General features: G+C 43.2%; 1 long non-coding RNA gene across 2 annotated transcripts in view; it reads left to right on the top strand.

The window, feature by feature from the left end:
* Positions 1-23,835, top strand: part of LOC116083681 — a 49,447-nt gene that overhangs the window by 8,569 nt on the left and 17,043 nt on the right. Inside the window, exons 2-3 of one of the 2 annotated variants that reach the window (XR_004115861.1) lie at positions 993-1,124; positions 1,203-1,396. This is a non-coding gene — a long non-coding RNA (uncharacterized LOC116083681). Of the gene's footprint in view, positions 1-992; positions 1,125-1,202; positions 2,324-23,835 lie in introns of those variants that run through there. The other variant, XR_004115860.1, reaches the window with a different exon arrangement.

Raw genomic sequence — 23,835 nt, forward strand, 5'->3', positions numbered from 1 at the left:
TTGCAGTATCTTTTGGGTATATGCCCAGGAGTGGTATAGCTGGGTCCTCCGGTAGAACTATGTCCAGTCAATTTGATTTTTTTAAAGCATTAAGTAATAGTTTAGACAATGAAAGATATAACAGAATTCTGTTTATAGAGGGATTGGCATTAAGGGAAGTTGTCAAGAGAATAAGGTAGGGATTCCTAGAAGATGGGGTGACTATATTGTAGACATTCCTTCTTTGTGGTGGAGAAAATAAAAGATACTTGTAATACTGTTTTTTGAAGTGGTTTCTTATTCTACAACTAAGGCTCACCTCCCTTCACCAGGGATCCTTCAGACATGGGTCTTATCCCTTGAGTTCACACTGATTTGAGAGAAAGGAAGGAAGAAGGTGGTGAACAATGGAATGGAATGGGAGTGGGCTGGTGACAGAAATGAAAATGTAGGAGGCAGGCAGGAGGCAGAGGAAGAGGCCCAGGAGAAGCCTTACCCCCACATACTTTCCAGAAGGTGGGGGTGGGCAGGAGGGACTTTCTGCTGGCTTTTGCACTGTTAAAGGAAAAGAGAGACCCTTGGGCAACAGATACTGGAGGTGCCTGCCAGGCAAGTAATACTATGACATGGTGCTTGGGTTTACCCTTTGGGTCTGCTTACTCCCTCTCCCCTGCTGTCTTACTGAAGGTATATCTGAATAGAGCACATCAAAGGGCTCTCTGCCCCCCCCCCCCCCCCCCCCCCCCCCGGCTTCCAGATGGATTGGAAGAAGAAAGCAAAGAGGCTAGGGGTGCCATTGGATCCTTTCCAGAGCATTTGTTTAAAGTGACTATGCTCTTCTCCTAAAGGCTGCAGTTCCTGATGAGCATCCTTCTCCATTCCTAGGGACCCATGGCAATCATTTCTTACTTTTCCAGACTAGTAGTAACAGCCCACTCTTTATTGGTCTGGCAGGTTATCTATTGTGGTTTCTGTGTTAAACTCTCTTCAGTGTGTTTATCTGTCTCTTTCAGAGACCCTGAGACTGATATAGACATATGCACTGCAACAGCCTTATATAGAATATTGGAAGGTGGAGGTGGAGGAAGCAGCCAGCTGCCTGGTAGGAAAGGAGTACAGAGGGTTTACACAGGACTCTATCATAGGTGAGTGATGTTTGAGTGAGACTGTAGGATGAAACCTTTCCCTGGAATGAAGGTAAGCCCCACTCTTCTATCTTTTAGGCTAGTGTCTTCTTCAATAAAAATGAGCAGCCACCTGGTCACAAGAGGTGGTGATTGCCCAGTGGCCTTAAGACGCACAGGAAAGCACAGACAATGACACCATCCAATTACAATTTCTGCTTCTCATCTGGCCCACTTTCCTGGATTCCATGCAATTATGATTGGCCTTGAGTTATGATTTTCTTTAACATCATGTAAGTAATCTTCCCACCACTAAAAGAATTGTAAAATATTTATTTGGAGGCTCTTTCTTTCAGAAAAGGCAGAATGGCCTTAAAAAAAAATTGAATACAGTCTGGGGACATGACTTAAATGGCACAGTACTTGCTGTGCTGGTTGTCAAGTTGGCACAAGCTAGAGTCATCTGAGAGGAGGGAGCCTTGGTTGAGAAAATGCCTCCATATGATCAAGCTCTATGGAAGCATGTAGAACATTTTCTTAATTAGTGATTAATAGGGGAGCACCCAGCCTTTTGTGGGTGGTGTCATCACTGGTATGGTGGTCCTGGGTTCTACATGAAAGCAGGCTAAGCAGGATACAAAGAGCGAGCCAGTAAGCAGCACTACTCCATGGCCTCTGCATCAGCCCTGTTTCCAGGTTCCTGCTCTGTTTGAATTCTTGTCCTGAGTTCCTCTAATGACAGACAGTGATATAGAAGTGTAAGTTGAATAAACCCCTTCATCCCCGAGTTGCTTTTGGTCATGGTGTTTTATCACAGCAATAGAAACCCTAACTAAGACACTTGTCTGACATGCACGAGGCCACAGGATGGATCTACCTCTAGCACAGACTGTGTAAGCCAGCCGTGGTGGTTCTCAACTATAATCCCAATACTTGGAAGGTAGAAGCAGGATGATCAGAAGAAGTTCCAGGTCACAGCCACAAAGCAAGTTCAAGCCTGGGCTACATGAAACTATACCTCAGAAAACATGAACAGAACAAAGAACTGAATGCCACCACATCATAAAGATAAACTGTGATTTAAAAAAAATATTCTATTAATTTTGTACATTTATCCTATTAATTTGTTTTTGCTTGCCCCAAATTTTAAGTCACTGCTAAAAGGTCTGACTATAGTCATAACAGTGTTTCAGGATTGTTGAGTTATTATTATTATTGTTGTTGTTGTTATTATATTTGTTAGCATCCCTCTTTCTCCTTCCTCTTTTCCCCTTTCTCCTTCATCTCCTTCCTCATCCTCCCTCTGCTTCTTGCAGATTGGGTTTTCCTTTAGTGGAAGAAGAAGAGGAAATAGTACCAAGGAGTCCCTTTGGAGCTTAGGCACTCTGCCTTGGACGAGAAGAGTCCTTGTGCATAGCAGTAGCGGCAGTGATGCCCAAGTCTTTTCTCACCTCCTAGTGGAAATGCTGCATGTAATACACCTTCTTGGTGCCCTAGAGATTGTAAAGACAAAAACAGAGCACATCTGAAGGAGGGGAGGCTGAGAACATGACCAAGAGAGAAAGGACAGAACTGATAAAAAAACAGCTGGAGGCAGGGGTGGGGGATGGGGGATGAAGGTGGGGATGGGGGATGGGAGATGGAGGTGGGGGGTGGGGGGCGGTCATAGCAACCTCACAGGAAGAACATCCAATGGCTGAGCCCCTGAAATATTGGCATGGTCACCAGACTCCCTACAGCTCAAATGATTATACTTAGTATATCAAAGGAAAAGGTGACCCAGAACCCTATAGGAAGAAACAAAGGAGGAAATGGGTGGAGAACTGCTGTCTGGGAGTAGTACTGTGTGTGGAAGTGATGGGGTTACAAGTGAATTAGGCAGGTAATATATTACCAGACTGGCTCCTGGAAATGAGAGATATGACTGTGTTAGAGTTAGGACAGGGGCTTGAAAAGACGGGCACTCTTTCTCGAAGGTGTCTCATGTTTTTGTGGGTGGTGGTTTGTTTTTTTGAGTCAGGGTCTCATTTCCAGGGACCAAGCAAATCCTCCTACTTCAGCCACTGATTACTGGGTTCACAGGCTTGGGTCATCCTGCCCAGCTTAGAAAGTACTATTTTGTAAGGCTGAAAGGTGACAAGGTGCACTGATCCTGTGCGTTATTTGTAATAGGATTTTATAGGAAATGAATTAACATTGCGTTGGGCTTGAACTCTAAAAGTAATATAATTCCGTGAGTTTCCCCTTGTTTCAGTTATCCCATAATTATAATAGTTTAAAATCTAAATTTAACATGCCTAACCCCCCTTTGTCCCTCTGTCTGTCTGTCTGTCTCTGTATGTATGTAAGATTGTGTGGGTGTGTGAGAATCTCAAGCATGACATTAAGTGACATTTCCCCCTCCATTAAACTCCAAATAAGTAACTAATTTATATTCATGTTATTATTCAATCCATTTTTCAGCTCACACTCAGCCTCTGTTAGTCAGGAAGCTGGGGAATGGCTGAGATTAAACATCTGATGGAGATGCAATTGTATTTTCACATGACTTTGCCAAATGGGATTTCTGTATTTAAACTGGACATTTTCCGCCCAGAGAACCTCCTTGACTTCACATTTAGATTTGCTGAATAAAAGGCTCACAAGTTTTCTGGCCAAGGAAACCCCATATCACATGATGAGCCCACAGGAGCAAGAAAATGGATATGGGATTCCTGCTAGCTTCTGCACATAACTTGGAGCACGGCTTTCTTTTCCCTGCAAGAAGAAAGCATACTCTCTCTGTAGAAAATCCATTGATTTGGGGGAAAATAACATTGATTTTAGCGTAGATTTGAGGGGTCACATTTGTTGAAAAAACTTTGCTATAGGAATCTGTCACAGGAAGGAACACATGGAATTTGGGAAGAAGGTTACTTTAACAACCACAATAACAGTAATTAATAAACTTCTTTAAAAGTCCCACGATGAATACCCAGTGCATTAGAGAAGTTAAAAAGCTGTAGCCTCTGCACCCACGGGGTCTTATGCTGCAAAGTGTGGGAAACAGCACTGAGTGAGTCATCCTCCCACCCAGAAGTCATTGCAAAGTGTCAAAATGTCAAACAACACCCCATGACCATCCATAGGTGTTTCCTATGGGCTACATTCCTGGGCTGGGAAGCGGGACGGAGCTCTCCAGTGTTACTCTTTATTGCACTGTTGGAAGTTTGAACACGACATGGCCATGCAACTGGTTTTCTTTCTCAGTTTTGTCTCCACTCTTTTGAACAATTTGAATGAAATTCAGAAGACAAGAGTCAAGCATCTGTGGGTTACATGCATTGGAAAGAGTCTCTAGGATCTCTCAGTGTACCCCAAAGAGCCCCACAGATTAGACTGACAAGCTGGCAAGAGACGATTGCAAAGAAAAATGAATATTAGGCTTTAGTTTTTAAGAATATCAGCTGACTGGCTTAACAGAAGTTCATGGGAAAAGCCTCACGAGTTTTATCACTAAGGGAGTTCAGTGTCTGTCACATGATGAGAGTGAAGTCTTAGGGTGCATTGGAGCAAGGAGAATCCTTCTATCAAGGACAGCCAGGGTGTGTGTGTTTTAACCTGATCTTGCCTTGGCTGAGTTCCATTCGGTTTAAACAGTCCAAGATAAACAACTCAGTTTGGAAATAACCAGGTGACACAAGGCAGATATGTAACCATATCATCTATGAAACTGTGGGGGGATAAATGAAAGGACTCATAATTTGGCACTAAATGAAAATGTTCAGGAGGAGGCAGAGATGATTTTTGTGTGGAAATTTTTATCTGAAACGTTGAATGTTTAATGGAACTTAATGAAGTTTGTCTGGCATTTGGGCAAGGCCAGGGTCCATGTGTGATCTCATAGAAAAATTGAATTTTCTAATGAGGAAGAGCTGTTCAAAAGTGGCATAGAAAAGAGTCATGACTGATCATGCCCAGAACCCCGGAAGTCAGGCAGTGGAGGGAAGAGGAACATGAATTCAAGGCCAACCTGGGCTACATAGCAACACCTTGTCTCAAACATAAACAAACAAAAGAACTGGGCTAGCAGCACAGAGCTCCTTGGATCCTTTACAACAAGGTCAGGCACAAACTTTCTGTTAGGGAAGCTGGTATGGTTCAAATTAGGAATGATCCCACAGGCTCAAGAGGGACTTGGGGACTGGGTCCCCAGCTTTGTGGTACTATTTTGAAGGCTGTAGAACCTTTAGGAAGTGAAGCCCATCCGGTGGTCGTGAGTAACAAGGGGTGGGCCTTTGAGGGATATACCCAGCTTCCTCCTTCCTGTTTGTTGGTAGGTCAACAGCCACTGGCCCCTCTCCTGTTGCCCAAGACTCCCTATGAATACTTTATCTGTTATTAGGGTTCTCTAAAGCTCTAATAGAGTGACTGAAGATCCTAAAGATGGAGGTATTAATGTGGCGTACTGGCTGAGATCCAGACAGCCCAACAATGGCTGTCTCTGGAAAGAAAGGCCAAGAATCCAGTAGTTATTCAGTCCCAGTCTGGTGCCAGGGTTCCATCCTAGAATGATGCAGGTCTTTAGTCTGTATTGTAATCCAGAAGAAATGGGTTAGAGTATCAGTGAACTAATGGCTCAGCAGCAGAACAGATGAACTTGCCAGCAAGAGTGAGGGCAAGCAGGCAAAAAGCAGATTTCTGCTTCCCTGCCTTTGTATGTGGCCTGCCAACAGAAGATGTGTCAGGGATTTAGGGTGGGTCTTCCCACCTCAAACAATTAAAAAAAAAATTCCTCACAGGAATGCTGAGCTGCTTGGGTTTTCATTTGGATTCTAGATATTGCCGGGTTGACAACCAAAACTAGCCACCACATCTGCTATGATGGACTGGAACTCTTTGAAACTAAAATATTTCCTTCTATATCATAACTTGTTTCTGTCTGTCAGGTGTTCTTTTTATTTTATGCTTTGAGATTATAATTTAATTATAATTTTCCTCCTTTCCCTTTCCTCTCTCTCTATTCCCCCCCTTCCCCCCATCCCCCTCCCTGATCTTCCTTCAAAGTCATGGCCTCTGTTTTCAGTAACTGTTATTGTATATGTATAGTTGTATATTGCATATATATTCCTAAATCTAATCAGTTCAGTCTGTACAATGCTACTTACTCCCAGCTTTCCTCAGCTGCTTATAGTTCTTTGTGTAGGGTTGAGGCCCCCTAGGTTTTCCTTGTCCAATTTGGCATGTTTCGTGCCCATCTTTGCATTGTTCACATGTGGGCAGTCCTATTGATGAGACTTTATGCACATTGCTTTTGATTTATTACGATGCCAAAAAGGCTATCTAATTAGAGGCGTGTAGCTTCACCATCTCCCTCCTCAAACATTGTCCACCGTGAAGCACAGGGTTTGTCTCTGGGGTAGCCGCTTTCCGCCACTACACCGCCCACAAGAACAACCACATGAATGTTAATGACTTCCACGTTTCCACATCTGGAGTTCAGAGCTGTAATGCTTCAATACAATTTTTTACCAAGCAAACATGTATGTGTGTATATGTGTGCGTGTGTGTGTGTACATACATGTGTGTATATACATTTGTGTGTGTTTACATATTTGTGTGTGTTTACACATCTGTACGTGTGCACACGGCCAGTGTGTGTTTGGTTTGTACTCGTTTGGGTGTGTGCATGTGACCAGAGCTGATGTCTGGGGTCTTCCTTAGTCATTCTCCACCCCTCTTTCTTACTTCTTGAGACAAGGTCTCTCTCAGAACCTGGAACTCACCAGTTCAGCTAGGCTGGCTGCCCAGTGAGCTGCTGGGATTGCCTTGTCCCCTTCTACCCTGTGCTGGGATTGGAGGCATGTGCTGCCACTCTCAGACTTTGTGTTGCTACTAGGTCCACACGCTTTTATGGCAGTCACACTATTAACTGAGCCACATTCAATTTCCTCAGCCCTACAGATAGATGCACTTCTATCCCTGTAGACTGCAACAAGGTCTTAAGGAAAGACAGAAGCAGAGGATTAACTTGCATCTTTTGAATGAAAACATAAAAAAAAAAAAAATCTGTATGCCACAGAAGCTAAAAGTCAGGGATGGTTTGTGCTCACCTGTGTCTGTGCTGGAAGCGTGTTGGTCTGGTTCCTGTGGATGACAGGAATTCTCCCTAAAGAGCACAGCAGAAATGGTACAACCCTGCCTGTTGTTCTTCTGTGTAAGCGGGCATGTGGGCCCTTTCTGGTTCTATTTTATTTCGGCAAAAGGGGTAGAAAATGAAGACAAATATTTGGCTATGGTTGAATAGCTGTGACCTCAGCATTTGAGAAAGATCAATCCCTCCTCTCTCTTGTCTCAGCTATCAAGGTGGCACGCAGTGGGTCTGAGCTGGCAGAAGACAGGAAACCGAATGCTTTTAGGATGAAGAGCGGCTACTTCAAGAGATGGAGGAAAGGCCTGGAACGATAGAGCAAACTGAGGAGTGTTTTTTTCCCCCCGTCTCATCTAGCAGGCCCCTGGAGACCCCTTTCAGAATCCCACTTCCCTCCCATTAGCCTCTTTGCAAGGATGTGCAGGGCCCCCCTAGGAGTTTCTGAGGAATCCTGCAGCTGTTGGGGCCTCCGAGGAGATGGGCAATGTGTCTCCCAGTCCTTGTTAATCCTACAAATGGCCCATTGAGGGGAGTGGGAGAAGGGAGAGGCATCCAGGATTGCCCCTGAGGTCCCTCAATGGGGGTACTGTTCAGGCTTGGGTGGAGGCCAGCCCTGACCCCATGCTGCTTGTTAGGACTCCATTCTTCCCCAGGAGGTGGCTGGAAAGGCAGTGAGCAGCTGAGGCTCAAGGGAAGGGACTGCTCTTGTTCCTCACAGGCGCTGCTGACAAACGGGCGGAAGTACTTCCACTTTAATTGTTTCTATTGTTCATCACATTTACATCCCGGGCATCTTCCCCCTTCCTTCTCATTCTTTTCTCAGCACCCAAGACCACTAAGTCATGGGTTTTTCCTTTCTCTCTCCAATCTTTCAGCGGACAGGAAACAATATCATTTTCTCTTCTCTTTTATACCAATTCCCCCAGGCAGCTGGCTTAAGGAGCAAGTAGGAATGGTTGGAGTTTTGCTGAGCCACCACAGTGCCTGAGCCTGCAGCGACCACAGTGCCTGCACCTGCCATGTACACATCTGTCAGTCATGCTTACTGCCCAGCACCCACCCTCCTCTTTCTGGTGCATTCCCTTGATTTTCCTTCACCTAGCCAATGGGCTTTGGTAACATAGACCTGGCCCTAGGTTTAGGAGTAGACACAGCATCTGTTAATAGAAGGTGGACAATTTCTTCTCTTGGATTTGCATAGTGGATAGTTGGGACCACACTGGGCTTCGTCATTAAAATCGGGAACTAGTGTGCTGGATGTATTGAGAAAGAGACTATGTCTACAGAGGCTGCCCAATGGGTACAGTCTCCCTGGGGGGGCTGTGGTAATCACCTTAGTTACCACTGGAGAAAAACCATTGTGAGAACAGAAGCCACCAAGCTGACTAGTTTTCTGTCAATTCAGCAACTTCCCCCTCCTAGTTTTAGAAAAGGGAACATCAATTGAGAAAATGACCCCTACCAGACTGACCTGTGGGCAAGCCTGTGATGCATTTTCTTAGCCAGTGATGGATGTGGAAAGGGCCCAGTTCGCTATAGGAGGTACCATCACTGGGCTGGTGGTCCTGGGTGCTCTAAGACAGTAAGTGAGCAACCCATGGTAAGCAAGCCAGTAAGCAGCACTCCTCTATGACCTCTGCATCAGCTCCTGCCATGACTTCTTCAGTGATAGACTATTTCCCAAACTCTTGACCTTTCTAACCCAGGCTCCCATGACTTATCAGATTACAAGCCTGCACCATCACACCCAGCTAAAACTGGATTTCCATTGAGTATGCATGCCCTAAGCTAGTCTGAATGAAGGTGGAGACAACTATATTTTTTTCCTGCTCCCAACTCCCCATTCAGGTTCCCTTTATTTGATAATCTGCAGTACCAGAGAGAAGATCCACAAATATCATCCAAAATCTCAACCTTGAAAAGGAGGTTCATCTATTTGGTGCCTCTCTACTAGGCCCCTTCTGTGTTTCCCAGGGTCTGTGATCAGAGGGCCAGTCTCACCCATCCATTCGAAAGTCACTTATTATATACTGACTGTATGGCATGACATAGTCCCAACACAGCTTCCTATCAAGCCTTGGAGAGGTATGGAAGGCAACATAATAAGAACAGCCTCTTCTCCTATTGGAACGCCCACAGAGGAAGGGATTAGTCAGTGGGTTGAAGAAAGGCCGTGCAGAGGTTAGGATCTTTGACTGTGCATTCAAGGATGGATAGAAAGGTGAAAAAGGTCAGCCCTATGACTTACCATATATCTAACCAGTGTACCATGCTCTCTAGCACACAGGTCTGTGGCCCCAGGCACCTCCTCCTTTCTCTCTTTCTAAAACTTTCAAGATAATTTGTAAAGTCTTTCTGCTGGTAACCAAGGCTGCACAGGAGCTGGAGTTAACCAGTGGAGAGAAACCGCTTCCTATAACCTGTCCCCAGCCCAGGTGAGTGCACTAACACCAGTTGTTTCTCTGTTTCTGTTCTCCTCCTCAGCCCTTCAATGGTGTGCAAATACTCCATCCGTATATGAAATCATTTGCATACAATGTATATAAAAGTATACAAAATACTTTTGATTTGAATGCGCAGAGTAGGTTCTGTTGCCTATACTACAATGGCTACAGTATTTATTCTTTCATTCTGAGGTATGGTCTCCCTGTATAACCCAGGCTATATTGAAACACACAATAGATTTTGTGCCTCGGTTTCCCCAGTGCTGGGATCATAGGTGCACACTGCCAAACTTAGCTGTAATTACTGTTTTTTAAATTTTCTGATAGTTTTCTGTCTTAAAATGTTTGCATTTTAGGGAGAAACTGCCTTCCCTAAGACAAGTGAATTCTTAGAAGTAGTTCATCTATCATATGTAAACTAAAACACCCAGCATATGGATACCCGCCCCCAAGCACAACCCCTTTAACACATGACACCAGTATTCATTCAGCCAACCCTGAACGATGTGGTCCTGTGTCATATGACATGTACTCTTCATATGACATCTTCACAGGGAACGTATTAAAATTGTTCTTTCTGTGTTGCTGGCTGTTTAGTGTCATTACTCCAACAACTGTGTAAGTTAAAATATCCTTTTGCAAGAGTAGAGGAGGAGGAGGAGGAGGAGGATTGGCATAAGTGTTAAGACCTACTCAGTCTTGTTCCCCATCTTGTCTCTTGTACCAAGTACAATGTTGGAGAGTAGTGGATTCTCAGTAAATGGTAAGCACATGGACTTACAAAGTGAAGGCAAAAGGTCTTGGCATGATGTTTTTGAGTTCTGCCAAACCCCAACATTGTGCTTGGAACCCTCCTTTCCCCACCAGACCTCAAGAGTTACCCTGTCCTCATCCCATAGCCACATCAAGCGTATTTCTAAACCTTCTGGGAAGCCATGCACTCAGCAGGCAGATCTGTGATCCTGCTTCAGCATAAGCAGGGTGTGGTCCAAGTTCAATTAGGAGAATTCTCCATGGAGAGAGTTTGTCCAGAATATTGGCTGCCAGCCTATTCCTCCTGAACTCCTGTAGTGGGTGAAAGGTTTGGTGGACAAATATGTCCATTATCCATGGGCTACAAGGACACTGATGTTACTGAGAAGATCTTGACCCATCCCAAGCAGATGAGTGTTATCAGAAGGACACTGTGCTCATGAGTTTCTTCACAAGGAACCCAGCCCCACCAAGGCCATTTCTTTTCTTTATTTTTTTTTTAAATTAGATATTTTCTTTATTTACATTTCAAATGTTATCCCCTTTCCTCATTTCCCCTCTGAAAACCCCCTATCCCCTCTTCCCTCCCCCTGCTCACCCACCCATTCCTGCTTCCTGGCCCTGGCATTCCCCTACACTGGAGCATAGAACCTTCACAGGGCCAAGGGCCTCTCCTCACACTGATGAATGACAAGGCCATCCTCTGCTACATATAGGGCTAGAGCCATGAGTCCCTCCATGTGTACTCTTTGGTTGGTGGTTTAGTCCCTGGAAGCTCTGGGGGTACTGGTTGGTTTGTATTGTTGTTCCTCCTGTGTGGCTGCAAACCCCTTCAGTTCCTTGGGTCCTTTCTCAAGTTCCTCCATTGGTGATCCTGTGTTCAGCCCAATGGTTGGTTGTGAGCATCTACCTCTGTATTTGTCAGGCACTGGCAGAGCCTCTCAGGATACAGCTATATCAGGCTCCTGTCAGCCAGCACTTGCTGGCATCCACAATAGTGTCTAGATTTGATGACTGAATATAGGAAGGATTCCCAGGTGGAGCAGTCTCTGGATTGTCCTTCCTTCAGTCTCTGCTCCACACTTTGTCTCTGTAACTCCTTCCATGGGTATTTTGTTCTCCCTTCTAAGAAGGACCAAAGTATCCACACTTTGGTCTTCCTTCTTGAATTTCATGTGGTTTGTGAATTCTATCTTGGGTATTCTGAGCTTCTGGGCTAATACCCACTTATCAGTGAGTGCATACCATGTGTGTTCTTTTTTGATGGGGTTACCTCACATCTCACTCAGGATGATATTTTTTAGTTCCACCCATTTGCCTACAAATTTCATGAATTCGTTGTTTTTAATAGCTGAGTAGTACTCCATTGTATAAATGTACCACATTTTCTGTATTCATTCCTCTGTTGAGGGACATCTGGGTTGTTTCCAGCTTCTGGCTATTATAAATAAGGTTGCTATGAACATAGTGGAGCATGTGTCCTTATTACATGTTGGAGCATCTTCTGGATATATGCCCAGGAGTAGTATAGCTGGGTCCTCTGGTAGTACTATGTCCAATTTCCGGAGGAACTGCCAAACAGATTTCCAGAGTTTGTACCAGCTTGTAATCACAACAAGATTGAAGGAGTGTTCCTCTTTCTCCACAACCTCACCAGCATCTGCTGTCACCTGAGTTTTTGATCTTAGCCATTCTGACTGGTGTGAGGTGGAATCTCAGGGTTGTTTTGATTTGCATTTCCCTGATGACTAAGGATGTTGAACATTTCTTTAGGTGTTTCACAGCAGTCCAGTGTTCCTCAGTTGAGAATTTTTTCTTCAGTTCTGTACCCCATTTTTAATAGGGTTATTTGATTCTCTGGAGTTTAACGTCTTGAGTTCTTTGTATATATTGGATATTAGCCCTCTATCAGATGTAGGATTGGCAAAGATCTTTTCCCAATCTGTTGGTTGCTGTTTTGTCCTCTTGACAGTGTCATTTGCCTTGCAGAAGCTTTGCAGCTTTATGAGGTCCAATTTGTCAATTCTTGATTTTAGAGCATAAGCTATTAGTGTTCTGTTCAGGAAAATTTTCCCTGTGCCCATGTGCTCAAAGCTCTTCCCCACTTATTCTTCTATTAGTTTCAGTGTATCTGGTTTTATGTGGAGGTCCTTGATCCACTTGGACTTGAGCTTTGTACAAGGAGATAAGAATGGATCAATTGCATTCTTCTACATGCTAACCGCCAGTTGAGCCAGCACTATTTGTTGAAAATTCTATCTTTTTTCCACTGGTTGGTTTTAGCTCCTTTGTCAAAGATCAAGTGACCATAGGTGTGTGGGTTCAATTCTGGGTCTTCAGTTCTATTCCATTGATCTACCTGCCTGTCACTGTACTAATATCGTGCAGTTTTTTATCACTACTGCTCTGTAGTACAGCTTGAGGTCAGGGATGGTGATTCCCCTAGAAGTTCTTTTATTGTTGAGAATAGTTTTTGCTACCCTTTTTGTTATTCCAGATGAATTTGCAAATTGCTCTTTCTAACTCTATGAAGAATTGATTTGGAATTTTGATGAGGATTGCTTTGAACCTGTAGATCACTTTTGGCAAGATGGCTATTTTTACTATATTAATCCTGCCAATCCATGAGCATGGGAGATCTTTCTGTCTTCTGAGATCCTCTTCAACTTCTTTCTTCAGAGACTTGAAGTTCTTGTTATACAGATCTTTCACTTGCTTAGTTAGAGTCACATCAAGGTATTTTATGTTATTTGTGGCTATTGTGAAGGGTGTTGTTTCCCTAATTTCTTACTCAGCCTCTTATTCTTTGCGTAGAGGAAGGCCACTGATTTGCTTGAGTTAATTTTATATCCAGCTACTTTGCTGAAGTTGTTTATCAGGTTTAGAAATTATTTGGTGGAATTTTTGAGGTCACTTAAGTATACTATCATATCATCTGCAAATAGTGATAATTTGACTTCTTCCTTTCCAATTTGTATTCCTTTGATCTCCTTTTGTTGTCTAATTGCTCTGGTTAGGACTTTGAGTACTCTAGTGAATAGGTAGGGAAAGAGTGGGCAGCCTTGTCTAGTCCCTAATTTTAGTGGGATTGCTTCAAGTTTCTCTCCATTTAATTTGATGTTGGCTACTGGTTTGCCATATATTGCTTTTACTATGTTTAGGTATGGGCACCAAGGCTATTTCTAAGTTCAAGGTTTAACAAAAAAGTAATTTCTTATTGGTTTAAAACAATTTACTATGAGAATCTCATGGAATTGTCTGAAGTAAGTAAACCACATTTTACTATAACCTGTAGTTCTGACATCAGATTGTCAATCAAATTAATCAGTTGTAGCCCAAATATAAGAGAGAGCAAATATCTACAGAAGCTTTGCAAAACTTCAAAATGTCCTCGTACCATATTCAGGGCCAAAGATGGTGGGAGGACAGAGGCCAAAGCTTTATGGCTTCTGATGTCTTGAAAGAGGGGAGTTGACTTTGCCTTAGAGGAATGCCAGAGAAGAACACTACCTAAGGTTCCTCGGTTGTTATCTAGTTGATATGAGTCCTCCTTTCTTATTTAAACAAAGAAATTTGGTTGCTGGAGAGATTTCTAACTTTAAGAATGAAGTATGAGCAACCACAGCTGTCACGTTGGCCATGCCAAGATCTCATTGCTTTGAAGCTTAACCTAACCCTCCATTATATTGAGCAAGTTGATTAAACCCCTTAATTTTTCTAAGCTCTAGGTTCCTCATCCATAAAGTCTTTAGGGACTTGAGAAGGTTAATAAGAAGTTTCTTGTATATTGTTTAGTCCCAACCTTGTAGACCTTCCGGAAGCCTTAGTCACACTTACTATTATAATTAAGATATGTAAGTTTATTGCTTTAAAGGATTGCAGACAGATGAATTGATGAGCCATACTAGACTAGTGATGACAAATCCTGAATATTCGTCTCTGGCTTAGTATGTAACCATAGTCACCTGTGTTTGTCTGGGAGAGGGGACGATATTGGACTTGGCGTTCTAACAGGTCACATGATAGGACATTAAATGGGACATAGTTGACCATAGGTTCTAGGATTCACCTAAATGAAAAAAGCCATTTAGTTTGAGACTATACAAGTCTGTAGGGTCCACAATGGAAGGCAGGGTACCAGGCTTTGAGAATAGTGACAAACTAGAGGATACTAGGGTGGTCAAATTTTTGAGGATGGAGAGATAGATTTACAGTATTGGAGAAGAGAGCAAATGGTTCAAACCTGCAGCAATTTGAGAGTTGTTGGAAGAGAATAGTTGAGATTAATAGGTGGAAGTTGTGGATAGGTATTTTTATCTATCTTACAGGTTGGCAAAAGGGTGGCAGAGACTTCTAGGAATGGGTAGTAGGGTGGGCTGCCACTCAGCATTTCTAGAACTATTTAGTTTGGCTGCGATGTTTTCAGGAATGCTGAAGAAAGTCCTCTTCCAGGAACACAGGGACTCAGTTTACAGTCGTGTGGGTGGGAACGATGGTCACAGTAGGAAAATTTTTCCCAGGGACAAAGTCTCCAAGAAAGAGTAGACATTAGGCAAGGTCCAGAGCTGGGCACAGAACGGACCTTCAGTGACCATTAGTCACATTTATTGTGATGATTATAAGCCTGACATTTCAAAAGCTCATGGACAAGTGGCTTGCTGAGTTACACAGACTGCGTGGGAGGTTAGAAATCTTGAAACATTTCCTGGGCTTTACCCTGGCTTGATGTATAACTTCAGTTACTTCTGTAAGTCTAGGAATGGGGAGAGATGGGAAAAATTTGGGGGACTGAGTATGGATAACACATACAGGGATGGAGAGACCATGGCCAGTGCCGATAACTGGAAATAGTTTTCAGTAGTGTAGTGCATATGTGAAAGGAGACCAATGAGAAGAGACCGAGAACTTTATTTTATTTTATTTTTTATCTTGAGATAGGACCATATTCTGGGAGCTCTGGGAAGGTATAGAAAGATGTTAAGCAAGATAGTAACACAGCCAGAGAATGGTGCAGAAAGATCACTCTCGCTGCCTCAAGGGCTCACCAAGAGGAAGCAGAGAGCCAGAATTTCCTGATAACCTATTATGAGCAAGAAACTTCATGTGAACGTTAGCCTACCATACTGCCAGCCATCAATTGGGTGGATTATTGTCTCTATCTTATAACTGGACAAAGAAGACCAGAGGTTAAAACTTTTTCAACATTGCCTAGTTATTAAGCAATGGATTAATACTAAAAGCCTATTATGTTTGATCCCAAGGTCTGGGTTTGTTTTAGCTCAAGGAAAACAAAATTTGGTATGTTTTAGAAATATGCAAAGTTGGATCTTCAGAATGATTAATGATGACTTAAGTGTTGTCCCTGTCACACTGAGGCATGTCAAGCCTTAGACTTTCCATTTGGGTGACCCACCGTTTTAAGTCCTCCTTCCTAAAACCTTTAGGCCATGGAAAACCAAACACTCTTTTCCAGAATTTGAGGTTGGTGTTTTCTTTGGTGTTTCTGTACCAGGTGGTTCATGTTTCTGAGTAGCTGAACACTTGGGTGTTGGCTTATTGCTTCCCCCTATGCAGGTGGAGAAACTGAGAGAGCATCCGCAGAGACAGAAGGGTGTAGTGGATAATAGGTAGTGAGGAGAGAGAAAGTGTGCGGTACCCAAGGCTCTCTAGTTCTCTTCATCATCTGACATTTCTGCTTTGGTGTAAATTAGCTACAGTTAGTCTCTGTTGCCTTGGAAGAAGATAAGGGAAGTGAGGGACTGAGAGAAACAGGCAGAGGGGAAACATGGGCAGAAAATGATGATGAGCAGGAGCTGGGGAGGGGGAGTCTATTATGTCTTCTCAATACTCTAGTGTTATCAAGAATTAAAGTAAGGGCTTTTCTGAATAATGACCTGGAGACCTTTATATTTATTAAAAGCTTCAGGCACTATAGCTGGGTAGAAACTCAGCTGTTCTAACCTGACGATGCTTACCTGGCCGTTTTCCCAGCCATGTGGCCCATTACCTGCCATTTTAGTCTTGCCCTATCACTTCCTTCTTCATCCATGTCCTGATGGTGACTCCTCAGGTCCCATCACAGGACTGCTCCTGTCCCCTACCCCAGGGCCTGGAAGTCTTGCCTTTTTATCTCCTGTCAAGCTATAGGTTGTTCGGCTATTTATTAACCAATCAGAAGGTGGTGGAGAACAATGTTTTATAGAATGTTGAGTTATGAGATACTTCATAATAATGATAATACCAAAGTCTGGACTGCAACCAGATCTCTGGGCACAGAAATCAGCATTTGAATACACAATGCACAAAGTTGTCCTCCAACAATCAACCTTGCTTAATGCTACAGGAGCTTGGGCTGCTGGTAGAAATAGTGAAACAGTCTCATGGGCCCCATGAGATGTCACATCGAAATGCAAGAGTCAAAGAACAAAGACCATAAACCTTGGGCAGGTGATGACCTATCTCAAGCCCACGAAGTGGGTTCAGGCCAAGGTTAATCAATACAAGGGAGTGGGCCTGAGCATACATCTGATTTATCATTGAATTCAGAGGCCTTGATCTTCAAAGGATGAAGACTAAAATTTGAGGTGGAAGCTGGGCCGAGCCACTGAGAGGCCAGTTTAGGTGAAAAATCTTCTGGCTGCACATAGTAGGAAGGACATGCGGGGACAGCACTGTCCTCCCTCCTCAGGATACCAGGTTGCTATGTAGATCTGGAACTTTCTAACTTAGCATACAACAAGTTCATAGAGCAGTATCTGTTATCACAGAGCATATTTTGGGATAAGGACAAAGATTGCCACTATGTTTTCCACTTCCCCACATGTACAGCTATCCCCATTATCAATGTCCCCCAACAGACTGGTACAACTGGTGGTCTTACACTGATACACCACCAACACCCAGACACATGGATCATATTAGGGGGTCACTGTTGTAGCTCAGTTGTATGAGTTTGAACAAATGATGTAGATTCAACAGTACAATGTTACACAGTGTAGTTTTTGGAGACGAAAAGTTCTCTCTCCTTAAGTAGTGTTTTATCAACTTTCAGAATGTCACATGGTTGAAATCATATTTTGGGATAGGATTTGGGGGTTTGTGGTTTTTGTTTTTGATATAGAGTCTGTCTACATAGCCCTCTCTGTCCTGAAACTTACTATGTAGACAAAGCTGGCCTTGAACTCACAGTGATATGCCTGCACCACCACTCCCAGTGGCATGGGAGTTTTGAAATGTTCTTTACTTTTCTCCCAAGAAGGGTATAATACAGTGAGCTGGGTCAGTTCACATCGAAGCAGCAGGTCCTCTTTCCCTTCTGGTCCCCACCCTGGCTGACCCCTCCACTTGAATGCAGCATCTAGTTAGTGAGTACGTATTCTAAAACCCTCACTTTATTACCCTGTAGCCCTTCCCTTTCTGACAGTTTCTGAATGCACCATCCAGAAAGAGGCTTCTGTAGATAAAACAGAGCAGTCATCCATCACTCCAATGTACAACCTTACCACTTATTGAAGGTTTCTCTTGACTGGAAAGGCTGCTTTACCAACATTGTGCGGGTGAATCTTTATCATGGTGGAAAGACTATGTTCTTAGGCATAACAAAAGAGGAGAGCCTAGTGTGAATGGCCAGAGCTTGTTGATTTAGTGATTTTTAAAATGAGTGCCTTAACGCCTTTAATCCCAGCACTTGGGAGGCAGAGGCAGGTGGATTTCTGAGTTTGAGGCCAGCCTGGTCTACAGAGTGAGTTCCAGGATAGCCAGGGCTATACAGAGAAACCTTATCTCGAACCCCCCCCCAAAAAAACCCCCCAAAAAACAAAAAAAATCAAGATAAACTATTGTAGATTAAAAAGTAACAGCTCCCCCCCTTAGGCTTCAGGAATATCTTTACCAGTTCCTTTAATAATCCTCCAAGTTTTAAAAGTCTGTCTGTCTGTCTGTTTGTATATATGTATGTATGTATAAGTCAGGTGTGTGTGTGCTCAGGTCTTTCCACTCCTCTGAATTGGTTAACAATGACCTGATCCCCCACTCCTGAGACTTGAGGTGGGTCTATTCTCAGTCCAAAGTTCTCTGGTCTTGTTCCTGTCTTCTTTTGCATTTATATATATATATATATATATATATATATATATATACACATACATATATATATATGTATATATATATGTATATATATATATATATATAAAACCTCCTTTTGTCTTTTAATTGGAAAAGTTATCACGACCATCTCTGTATTCCATATCTTTGTGTACTTTTAGATGTATGGAGATATTTCTAGCAGTGGAATTTCAGGATCACATGTACAGACTTTTCTAACCTTCCCAGATACTGCCAAACATACTTGTCCAAGTTGTCCCTACTGAGACTCTCAGCATCAGTTGACAGTAGCCACTTTCTCATTATGCTCAGCAGTGTGGCATCTGAGTGTGGAGGTGGGTATGGGCAAGAGGATTTAGTGAGGGAGAAGTCTAGGATGGCCACTGACATGGTGGACCACGTCTCCCTTCTTCCTCCATCTCTCTTAACTCTAATATGGACCAAGAAAAAAAATCACATTTGACAGAAGCCACTCTTCCTTTGATCTAGAGCCATGCTGGGGACTGGTGACTTTGGGGTCCCTATTGAATGGAAGCTAATGAGTATTGAATATTGAATGATAATGCCTCTTCCTTGTTCCACATTTTCTCTAGACAACACTCCCTAGAAGAGGGGCTTCACATATTAGTGATATAGGCACCATGAAAGCAAGTCATGCAGAGTCCTGGCAAATCCTGTGTTTGGGTCTTGTCCTTTCTTGTTCAGAGTTTAGGGCCTCTGTCTGGGTGTCACTCTGTCTGGGTGTCTGGGTAATTTGCATCTTGTTGTTCTTAAAGATCTGAACCTTGGGTGTTTTGTAGTTTAGGCTCACTTCTATAGGAGGAAAAAGAAATGGTACAATACAAACTGAGCATGCTTGCTACTAAAGATATTAATCTTTTGTTAACCATGAATGCTTTAGAACAATAACAAGTTAAATCAGTATCTCCAGTCGAGGTTTGCGATTATATTATCAGAGAAACAGAATGGAGTATGCAGAGATCTATTGAAGCAGATATACCAAGCGATTTGGCTCTAGAAATTCTGGAAGCTACAGAGTTCCATGGTCTACCACACTTAAGCTGGAGAAACAGAACAGTTGGTGGTGTAGTGTCAGTCCCAGCCAAAGGAAGGACAGAAGGAAGAAGATAGCAGGTAGGACAGCTCCAACAGAGGAAGTCAATTCTCTCCCTTTTTGCTCTAACTAGCCATCAAGGGCCATATATACCTATCTCCATGGTACACTTGATGATGTTAGCCTGCAGAGGTGAGAGCATCTTCTCTAGTCCATCACATCAAATAGTTGCCTTCTCTAGACATAGTGAAAAACAACCTTTTGTCAACTCTCTGGGCATCCCTTAACTCAGTCAAGTTGACACATAAGAGTTCAGTTCAAGCTTAGAAACAATGGGAGTGTCCTGGTAAGGAGCATCAGTTCCTGACTTGTTAGCATGGTGAATATGTGGTTTTAAAGTTAAGTATATAAGTGTATAAGGAAAAGCCTGCCCTGCTGAGGAGGGAAAGAGGGCTGGGGAGCAGCAGGCGGTTATGAACATAAAGTTTCTGTCCGGTCTGATTGAGTGGGATTAACTCGGCATCTGGGATCTTACAATCTCCTGTTGCTCTCATTTCCCTAACCCCTTGCTTTACCTCTTCACAGCCTTCTGGAACCCTGAGGAATTTATTAATGAGGTCCAATTATGAGAAATGTCAGGGTTTTAATCAACTTGGGATGTATGGCTGACCGGTCCAGCTCAGCCCCCCTGAGAGAATGCACATTAAACAGGATTTGCTATGAATTACAGAGTTGATTTCCCTGCTGTTCTGCAACTGCAGTCCTATAGGCCCTTCCCCACCATCCATAGCACCCCCATTCTCCTCCCCCACCCCCAATGTCACACAGAAGTGAATTTTAGCTGACCCCTATCCCCACCCCATTTTGAAACTACAGGACAAGCAGAAAGCTGTAGACCAGTAGCACTAGCTTCTGTCTCAGACCTCCCTTCTTACTTGTGGCTTTCAGCTAGGTGCTATGGAGAGACTTTTCCTGGCCACTTCCACCCTGCTCTCTGGGGTAAATAGCCTGTTTCCTCTTCCGGGCTATTTTTGAAGACAGATTAGAGACTTGACAAAACACTTGGAATAACTTTTCAAGCAGGTTTTCCAGACACCAGTGGAAAGAAACAAAGACTTGGGTGAGAGAATAAGAGAATAATACTGTTCTGTTTACCATTCCTGATGCTTCAAGCTCACAGAACAAACTGCGGGTTCTTTCCGACCATGGAAACTGCAAGTTTCCAGGGCGTGTTCTCCTGTGCCTCCCTGTGCCCTGGGAGTTACAGCCTCCCATCAGCTGCTATGGGAATGCCACACGTGGTATTCTTTTGGCCATTTCCTCTCCTGGGAGAAGGTCGGGCTCCACCCTGTGTGGTTTCACAAAGTGATGCTAGGCTCCTGGGAGCCTGTGGCAGTGACCTGCTAACATCCTCCCAACTCCAGCAGGGGTAGAGAGCCTCTGCTCAGCTGATCAAACATCCTTCAAGGGAAGACTTTTAAAGGGACCATTGCACAGTGTGGCTAGGTTTTCCATAACTAAGCATTCTGTTTTTACAAGGTGTGTGTGTGTGTGTGTGTGTGTGTGCGCGTGCGCGCGCGCGCATGTGTGTGTGTGTGTGGTGCAGTTTTTACTTTCTACTTAAATGAAATGAAGTAGGTTAGAAGACTGGCTTTCAGAGGTGGGAATTTCAACACAGCTGCTAAATAGTGCATTTATTAAAATTCCAGAGAGAGAGAGAGAGAGAGAGAGAGAGAGAGAAAAGAAAAAGAAGAAAGAAACCATGAGTAAAAATTATGTTAGACACAAAGGCAATAAACCTCAAAACATCACCAATTCCCCCTGATTTTCCTGTGTTTTGCTATTCTCTGCAGTTCAGACGATTTATACCTTCCCTGTATGTGGTGTGGAAGCACTACAGAATGGTGCAACATTGTTTATTTCTCCTTAGGGATGATGCTGTCATGATGGACATTTGATGTTGGCCACAGTGGAAGCTTTCCTACTTTTGAAACTGACAAATGTTACAAATCAGGGCTTGATCTATTTATTCGTGTATGGCTTGTCTGGAATCTAGATTCAAGAAAATGATGGAGAAAGTGTGGGAAAATCTGAGTTAAAACTTTATGTCTACAGCTGAACGTGGTGTCTCAAGCCTGGAATGCCAGTGCTTGGGATGGTAAGGCAGGAGGATTGCAAATTCCAGACCAGCCTGGGCTGCATAGCAAAATCTCATCTACTTTACTTTAAAAGTTTGATGACAGGAGACTTTTAGGGGAGAGGAGAGGACCGGAAAGGGGATGTTGGTGACCAAATGAGGATAGTGGGGGGATATAATCAAAATGTATTACATGTCTGTGTGACAATAACAATAAAAAAGTTAGCTTGTACCACTTTAATTTGTGTGTCTACAGTTGAGTAGCATCCAAAACTGAGAAAATATTAATTCTATTCTTGAAAATTCTGAAGTTACCAAGGAAGTTAGTTGTGTCTCCAGCCTGTCTGGATTCACTTTCTTTTTCCCTAAAGAAATGAGCACCTAATGGTCGCATCAGAACTCTCCTTGGTGAGCTGGTTGTTAGACATTTCCCAGGTCTCCACTGAAGGGAACTATGGTCTTTGATGTCATGGGGGAATGTCTTATCTAAAGACATCTCTGGTTGTTTCTCTATAACAGGCTTATGTTCTTAAATCCTGATATTCCAAGAGGCTGAAGCCACATGTATCAGGAACTTCAAAGGTCATGCTGCCCAGTCTCCCTTCACCAGATGGCCTGGAGGAAGGCACTTTCTCTATCCAGCTAGAAGATGCTATGAAGGATTCTGGTGTGACTTGTGTGATGTGACCAGGAGTGCAGATTTCTACCGTAGGGTCAATGACAGCACATAGTGGTGGTGCACACCAGCTATGTGAATAGAGTTAAGACTGTGTCCTCAAAGGGGTGGATGGGCTCATGTTGCTAAAAGAAAGAGGTGCTTTGGTAGATGAAGTAAGAGCCTTTTCACCAAGTGAGTTTAGGCTCATCATTTTATCGTTTAAGTTTCAGTGAAAATGAAGATAATGTAATCCATCTCATCGGGTTCTTGAAATGATTAAGGAAGATAAGGTGCGTGTTGGCCTCAGTCGGGGTTGCTATTGTTGTCAATAAAACACCATGACCAAGGCAGCTTGAGGAGGAAAGGATGTATTTTGGCTTTCATTTCCATGACCATTGCTGAGGGAAGTCAGGGCAGAAACTCAAACAGGTCAGGAACTTAGAAGCAGGAGCTGGTGCAGAGGCCACAGAGGGCTCTGTGGGCTTACTGGCTTGCTCCTCATGGCTTGCTCAGCCTATTTTCTTACAGAACCCAGGAGCTCCAGCTCAGGGGTGGCACCACCTACCTTGATCTAGACCCTTTTATATTAATCGACCATTAAGCAACAAAATCACCACAGGCTTGCCCACAGGACAATCTGGTGGAGCATATTCTCCATATTCTCTCTTCTAAAATGACTCTGGTTTGTGTCACGTTTACATAAGTCACCCAGCACAATGTAGTATTTCATACAGAAATGATCAGATTATAATTGTTGTTATTATAGCATTAAGTTCAGGTGACATTTTGTAGATCGCAGGTTCTAGGCAAGTGTCTTCCCAATGTTTACACCACTTTTGGCATCCTACGCAGCTTCTTGTTCTTTTTAAACATAATGGGCAAAATCCCCATTTAAGAATTAACATGTTTACTTAAGAGCTCCTATAAATCAACCATTCTCATTCCCTGTTCACAGATAATGGAAATCACATTCTTGGTCTCACGTGTTATCAAGAAACTCTGCAGGGTTTTATATATCCTTGACTAGCAAGTAAGCCTGTGTCCCTGGGAAACCCTAACGTTTTCCTGTCTACAAACCAAGCTATAATAGAAAGAGTCCTCTGTGATCTTTGACCTAGGACATGCTTACAAATTTATTAGTCACCTGCCTGAAACATTTATCATTGGTTTATTTTTGAGGAGGTTGTTCTTTTACTGCTTGTATTTTTACTTAAGAGAAAGATAGCCATTAGTGATTGGCCATTCTTTTATATTTATGTTCAACAGGGGACTGGAAAAAGCCATGGACTCTAAGTCTAGTCTTGGAAACCAGACTGAACTGTTATCTCTAGTTAGCTCCACCCAGGTTCCTTTAGCTCTGGGTGAGGCAGCTTTGGCCCTGATCCCTGGGGTTTGCTTTGTTTATTTTTGCTTCCAGTCTCTGAAAGCAAACGTACCATTCTCTGTCTCCACA

This window comes from Mastomys coucha, unplaced genomic scaffold, assembly GCF_008632895.1.
Source record: "Mastomys coucha isolate ucsf_1 unplaced genomic scaffold, UCSF_Mcou_1 pScaffold8, whole genome shotgun sequence".
In the NCBI taxonomy this organism is placed as follows: domain Eukaryota; kingdom Metazoa; phylum Chordata; class Mammalia; order Rodentia; family Muridae; genus Mastomys; species Mastomys coucha.